Source organism: Homalodisca vitripennis, unplaced genomic scaffold (assembly GCF_021130785.1).
Source record: "Homalodisca vitripennis isolate AUS2020 unplaced genomic scaffold, UT_GWSS_2.1 ScUCBcl_4333;HRSCAF=10458, whole genome shotgun sequence".
NCBI classification, from domain to species: Eukaryota; Metazoa; Arthropoda; class Insecta; order Hemiptera; family Cicadellidae; genus Homalodisca; species Homalodisca vitripennis.
The window spans coordinates 1,390-8,318 of record NW_025780451.1 but is presented as its reverse complement, the minus strand read 5'-3'; the positions used below and the strand labels follow the sequence as shown (position 1 = coordinate 8,318).

The 6,929-nt window shown below is 32.4% G+C and overlaps 1 long non-coding RNA gene across 1 annotated transcript; it reads right to left on the bottom strand.

Annotated features, from left to right (window-relative positions):
• Window positions 1–314: 314 nt before the first annotated feature.
• Window positions 315–5,431, bottom strand: LOC124372908. The gene is made up of 3 exons (XR_006923375.1): window positions 5,371–5,431; window positions 1,928–1,985; window positions 315–469 (listed from the first exon to the last, which is right to left on the bottom strand). It is a non-coding gene; the product is annotated as an uncharacterized LOC124372908 (long non-coding RNA).
• Window positions 5,432–6,929: the final 1,498 nt, after the last annotated feature.

Sequence of the window (6,929 nt, the reverse complement as noted above, 5' to 3'; positions counted from 1 at the left end):
ACGTAATAAACTAAAAATTTAATTAAAAATGTGGAATAAAGTGAACATAATAATCCTCGGTCCCTATCTTCAATAAATAGTTAAGCAGTAATGAGATGTATATTGTAGGGTTCCATGAAATCAATTAAATATAAGGGCGTTTTTGAGAATATATAATCACAATATATACATGTTTAAATAGGACAGTTAGCTGATCACAGCAAAGATAAAACAAATATGACGTTATCATGAACACTAGTAACATAGTTTTTGCTCTTGAAATGTCTTTAAATTTCTCCACTTTACTGTCTTTTTTAAATTTAGAACATGGCTTGAAAGGAATTGGGCCAATTGGGTCTTTCTTTAGTTACGTAACGTGAAGGAATGGTGAATCGAGTTTTGTTTTGCGTGTTACTTTAACCTTGAATATCATTCCCGCTCTGGTTGTTGAAGTGCTCAGATCGTTGACTTGTAATTTTAGGTTAAACCTCTGTGCATACGTCCAGATCAATTACTCTGGTAGTGGTAACTACTTTGTGTATAACTGTTTGTCTAACATCACACTGACCTCTAAACTCAAACTAGAAATATTTAATACTTTATATATTTTGTAAATATCTTAACATATAAGCTATTAACTTTGAGCCTGTTCAGGCTGGACCTGTCATGTCGACAGGTTCAGCCTCGCCCATGGAAGCTCATGTCGACGAGCGACATGGAAATACAAAAGGCAGTAGTAGTACTATTTTGCCCACAGATCATGACTATTCTAACCTAAATCTAAATAACAGGGGAAACAAAAGGGTACAAGAAAATAATGACACAGATTGTTCAGAACAAATTCAATCTACCAATGATTTTAATCCACCACTTAAAAAGCCTCACATACAACGTCTCTATAAACCTGAAAATTCAGGACCTTTTGAGGTAATCATACAGGATAAAAAAAAGAACAAAATAAACCCATTTTACAGTAGGAAAAATACTTAAAAAACATCATATGGACATTGACCACATTACACGAGCTGGTAAGAATATATCTGTTATTTGTAAAAACTATATAGCAGGCCAATAATTTAGTAAATTCACCACATCTGTTAGAATTTAAATGTATTTGTACCCTCAATTAGAGTACACACTCTTGGTGTAGTCTATGCAGAGCCCGAGGTAAGTGAATTAGAAATTTTTATCTGAGGTCATCGTCAATATACCCAATCATTCAGGCTGAAAGGATCAGACGTAGAGTGAATGGTAATGGACCAACTCACTAACACTCATTTTGTTAAAATAACCTTCGAGGCTGAAAAATTACCAGATTTTGTGTACCTTAATTATGTTCGTATGAAGGTAGACCCCTACATGATCAGAGTGAAACAATGTTATCGTTTGTTTTGGCCTATGGACACGTGGCGAACTCACCTTGTAATAAACCTAGAATATGTAGGGACTGTGCTGGACCCTTTCCACACAGATCCTTGTCAGGCTCCCCGCAAGTGTGTTCACTGCGGTGATTCACATAGCAGTAACTCTAAATATTGCCCAGAGTATATAAGGCAAAAAAATATTAAAGATCGGATGAGTCTCATGAAAGAAGGTTATCATGTGGCAGCACAAGTATTTTCCTATTACTTATAAAAAACAAGGTAAACCATCTCGATTACTAGGCCTATCTTATTCACAGGTCGCCCAATTAGACTTCACTGATGATGAAATCTACCCAACACTACCAAGCTCACAGGCATCAAACACCTATCAGTCAATTAAATGTAAGTAATAGGTATACACCACTGCTTGCAGTCTCAGAACCAAGTTCATCCAGCCAGCAACCGTTTTCCTTCACAGTTTAAGGTTAGTAGAACTAGCTATCGTAGGCCCATCAGAAATAGTAGTTTATATAAACCTAAAGAAATAAGTAGAGCCTATTGTAGATAAAACCCAATCCGCCTACCAAACCAGTTCAGGATGATAGACTTAGTGTTCAGGATAAGTCCCACCTCACATCACTCCTGAAAATAAAAATTGAGGAAATTAGAAATAAATTGAACTCTACAAATCATCACCAATTCTAAAACAAGTTGATGAAATCTTACTAAGCTATTTAAAGACTGGTTACAAACAGTTCAACAGAAAATAAATTCACCAAATATCAAAATAAAATCTACTCCTGGGAACATCGCCAGGTAAACAAAACAGTTAGGCCTATCTCAACAAAACGAAATTAGTAAATAAGAAATGGTAACAAATAAACTTAACATAGTTACAGTGGAATGCAAGGTCTCTTAAGCCTAAATGGCCTGAGGTCATGCATTTATTTACAAAAAAGGAGATCCACATAGGTATTATCCAAGAATCTTGGTTACAAAATAATGATAACCTATTAGATAATAATTACATTGTACATAACCTTAACAGACCTGATGGATATGGAGGAACCTCCTTCATTATACATAAGTCAATTTCATATAATGTTGTTACAGAATACAACGATAACTATACACAAATGCAAGCAATACAGGTAAATAATTACAAGAGACCTATTATCATTTATAATATTTACTGCACAAATAATAAGATTAGGAATAGTTTTTTTTGGCACGAACTATTTAACCAAGATGAAGGTTATACTTTGTTATGTGGTGATTTTAATGCCCATCACCCTTATTGGAATTCGAGCAAAGCAAAATCACAGAGGTAATATAATTTTCAATGAGTATAATGAATCAAAATTCATACTATTAAATAATAAAAACCATACAACATTACCAACCCTTTACCACCAAGCATCTACAATAGATCTGACCTTCGCCACACCCAATCTTCATGCCTTAGTAGACGTATGGGGAGGTAGGTAATGATTCGTTAGGCAGCAATCACCTGCCTATATTCATGCAAATTTAATATTAATTCCCTATCTAATGACTTCAATGTACATACAAGCTATTTTAATACTAATAATAAATGGAACTTTAAAAAGGCAAATTGGTCTCTATATACAGAGACTGTTGAAACAATTGACTAATGAACTGCCAGACATCCCATTGGAAAAAACAATGGGATGAAATGTTTTAGTATAATTAAATTAGCAGCAGACAAAGCAATACCAAAGTACAATACAGCAAATTAATAGGCCTAAATTTACACCACCAAAACAATGGTGGAATGAAGCATGCTCTCAAGCTGTTGCCAGCAGAAGGCTTGCATTTAGTAAATTTAAAAACTGTATGACATGCTTCTCAATTATCAAAACTATCAAGCTGCACAAAATTAAAGCTAGGGAAGTAATTAGAATAGCTAAAAAACAAGGTTTGGGAAAATTTATGTCAAAAAATTAATGACAAAAATAACTCCTCATTTGCATGGAAAATAATTAAAAAACTTAAAACTAATAATAAGGCAAATACAAATTTCTTCAATCTTTGAAGACAACGATCTTTGGTGACAAATTCATGTGCCATATAGTTCCGGATTCAGTTCCCATGGAAAGCGAGATAATTATTCCCTAGGTACACCTTCTATGAAAATGCTTTCTCCTATAGAAACTAATTTTAGTATTAAAGAACTAAATGTAGCCATAGAATTTTAAGAGGAAAGATACAACACCTGGTTTTTTAGATGGGAGTATCTTACAGCATGTTAAGACATCTACCACTCGTTGCTCGATTATATATCCTAAATATATTCAATAATATATGGAATGGAAGTATAGAATTACCAAGTAAGTGGAAACAAAGCAGAATTATAGCCATCTTGAAAACCGGAAAAAAAATAAACATTTGGAGACTTCATATAGGCCTATATCGTTAATACCCTGCATACTAAAATTATTTAATAGAATTATTAAAAGTAGACTGGAATGGTTTGTTGAAAAACTCTAACATTCTACCAAATACCCAATATGGATTTAGGAAAAGAATAGGATTGTAATGATTATTTAATTAATTTTGTTTCAGAAATTCAAACTGCACTGACTTACAATGAAACTACTATTGCTGCCCTCTTTAGATTTATCAAATGCTTATGATACAGTACACATACCAGAATTAATAGAAAAGCTGAAGTGTTATAATATTCCATGTAAATTTATTTCCCATATTAATTCATGGCTAATCAATAGACAATTAATTTTAATTAGCTCTAAGTCAACTATAACTAGGGTCACGAATAAGGGATTACCGCAAGGTAGTGTTCTAAGTCCCTTGTTGTTCGCACTGTACATAGCACACATTAATGATTATATTCCTAATTATGTAAAATCACTTCAATTTGCAGATGACATTGTGTTATACCTCCCTCTGGAAAACATATCGAGGCATGTCTACACAAACATGCAAACACACCCTCAGCACAGTACAATCAAACTTCAGTCAACTCCATCTAGAATTCAATGCAACCAAAAGTAAGGTAATAATATTCACACGAAAAAAAAAACATTAACACACCGATTAAACTAATTACAATTAATAATCAAAATAATACCTGTAGTAAGTTCTATTAAACTATTAGGTATGATTAATAGACAATAAGTTAGATTTCAAAATTCATATATTAATAAATTGTTTGTAAAATGCCAAAAAGACACTTGATATAATAAATGTCTGTAGTTTGTGGCATTAACGGTGCAACACCTGAGTTTGCACTAATTATATATAAAAGCTTAATAAGAGCAAAATTAGATTATGGAGCATTTCTTTATGGACATGCATGTAGAAAAGAATTAAAAAAACTAGATTCAATCCAAAACCAAGCCATAAGAATATCATTAGGCGCTTTTTAAAAACAACACCAATCTATTGCTCTACAAGCAGAAGCCGGTTATTCAATCCTTAAGCAACAGAAGAAAGTTTCTGTGTGATAAATTGATTTATAAAATCATAAACTCATGAAAATCATCCCAGCATACAGAAGTTTAATGTTTCTTAAAATGTTGACAGAACTGTATGCCCATTACTGGAAGAAAAAAAATCAGCCCACTGTACATACAAATCTATATCAAAAATTCATTCCTTAGATTTAAATATATTAAAAAAAGGAAAGTTACAAAACCTTTTGGGATTTCAACTATCCAATATTAATGATGACCAAACAATATTAAATTTAAGCACAACATAGACAATCCAGATACTTCAAAAAAGGTAAAGCAATAGCACAATTACCAAACAAACCTTTTTGGAACTAATCAATACCAACTATGAACAACATTTGCACTTCTACACTGATGGATCAAAAATCCACATTGGGGACAGGTGCAGCTTACTATGTCCCAGAGCTGGACATCATAGGTAAGTTTTCATTAGAAAATCAGGTTTCCAGTTACTCAGCTGAACTACTTGCTATTTTAAAAGCAACACAAACCTTTAATTCAATAGAACAACAAGATATAGTAATATTTACCGATTCACAAGCAGCTATACAAGCACTCGATAAAGTCTATAACAGCTATAAAGGAGAAGGCCATACCAGTAAGTATTATCTATGAAGTTATTAAAAGTGGGTAAAAATGTAACATTCCAATGGATCCCGGGACACTCAGGTATTTATTGTAATGAATACGTTAGATAGCCTAGCCAAAGACTCAATAATAAACGGCAACAAGAGATAACAAATATTTACATTCCACCAGATGATTTCAAAGCCTACCAACGGAGAAAGTCTGCAGCAGGAAAATGAACAGGAGTACCAACTATCACAAAAAGCGCAATGGTATATAAGCAAATTCAGACAAACGACTATTCATAATCGATGGTATAGTATTACAGACTTCAACAGAAGAGAAGTGGTAAAATATAATAAGATTAAGGTTTGGACATGCTAAGGTAAACAAACGCTAGAAACTCATATAATTAATATTAAAAAATATTTCACACCATTGTGTCTAAGCTGCACTCAAGCTCAACGAGAAAAAAACACTAGACCATGTAATTTTACAATGCCCAGCCTACGAATATGCAAGAGATCGGTGCTTTTAAGGTAATTAAAAAATGTAACATCAATATCTAAATATTAACTTAACGTATTTAATGAAATTAGAAAGGACACAAAAGTATATAAAGAAATAAATTAACTTTCTCAGGACCATAAACAAATACATTTAATAACAAAACACAATACATATATGTAATCCTGGTTTTTGGCTCTTTATATCCGTGGTCCATATTTCGGATTAGGAATGCCTGAAGGACCCCTGGCGGGAAGACTCCCCAAATCCAGAATATCCATCTATAGAATCCCATAGTAATCCCGCTATGTATTAACAAACACAAACAGTATAGGTACACAAAACATATATGTCCAATACATTAAACCATAAACTTATAAAAATAACTAATTCTTCCCAATTAAATTACCACAGAGGTTTAACAACACAGTTGAACCACGAGGCTGCATGGGAGTATACCCGAGCCTTTATTATAAACAGAATAAAAAAAAAAAAAAAAAAAAAAAAAAAAACCTTGAATATAGTAAAATTTCACTGTTGTAGACAAGAAAGCAATACATTAGAACGAATTCACTCAGAAATGAGAGTATTAGCTACTGTGATGTGTAGAATGGTATTCCAGCGGTATTAATAAATAATCAAAACAAATATAACGAGTATTAGGCATGCTGTTTTTCTGGAAGTGACCATGTGAGTTTCTATTCCAAATATTACACATTTGTAAATATTTTTTAAAAGAGAAAGACATTTTTCTAGTTATATTATTATTAAGTTTAGGTGCAGTATTCTTTTCTTAGAATTTAGTGCCTACATTTTTGAGTCAGTGTTAGTCTAGGGTATGAAATGGAATGAATGGATTATAAATGTTAGTTTTCTTTTTGTAAAATTTTATGTGTAGAATATTATGTGTAATATAGTAATATGTGTCTAAAAAACTGCAGCCTTTTTTTTAGAATATTTCTCTGCTAGTATGTTTACTTTTATTGGGTTTGTCATAATGTTATTTTGGGTAGGG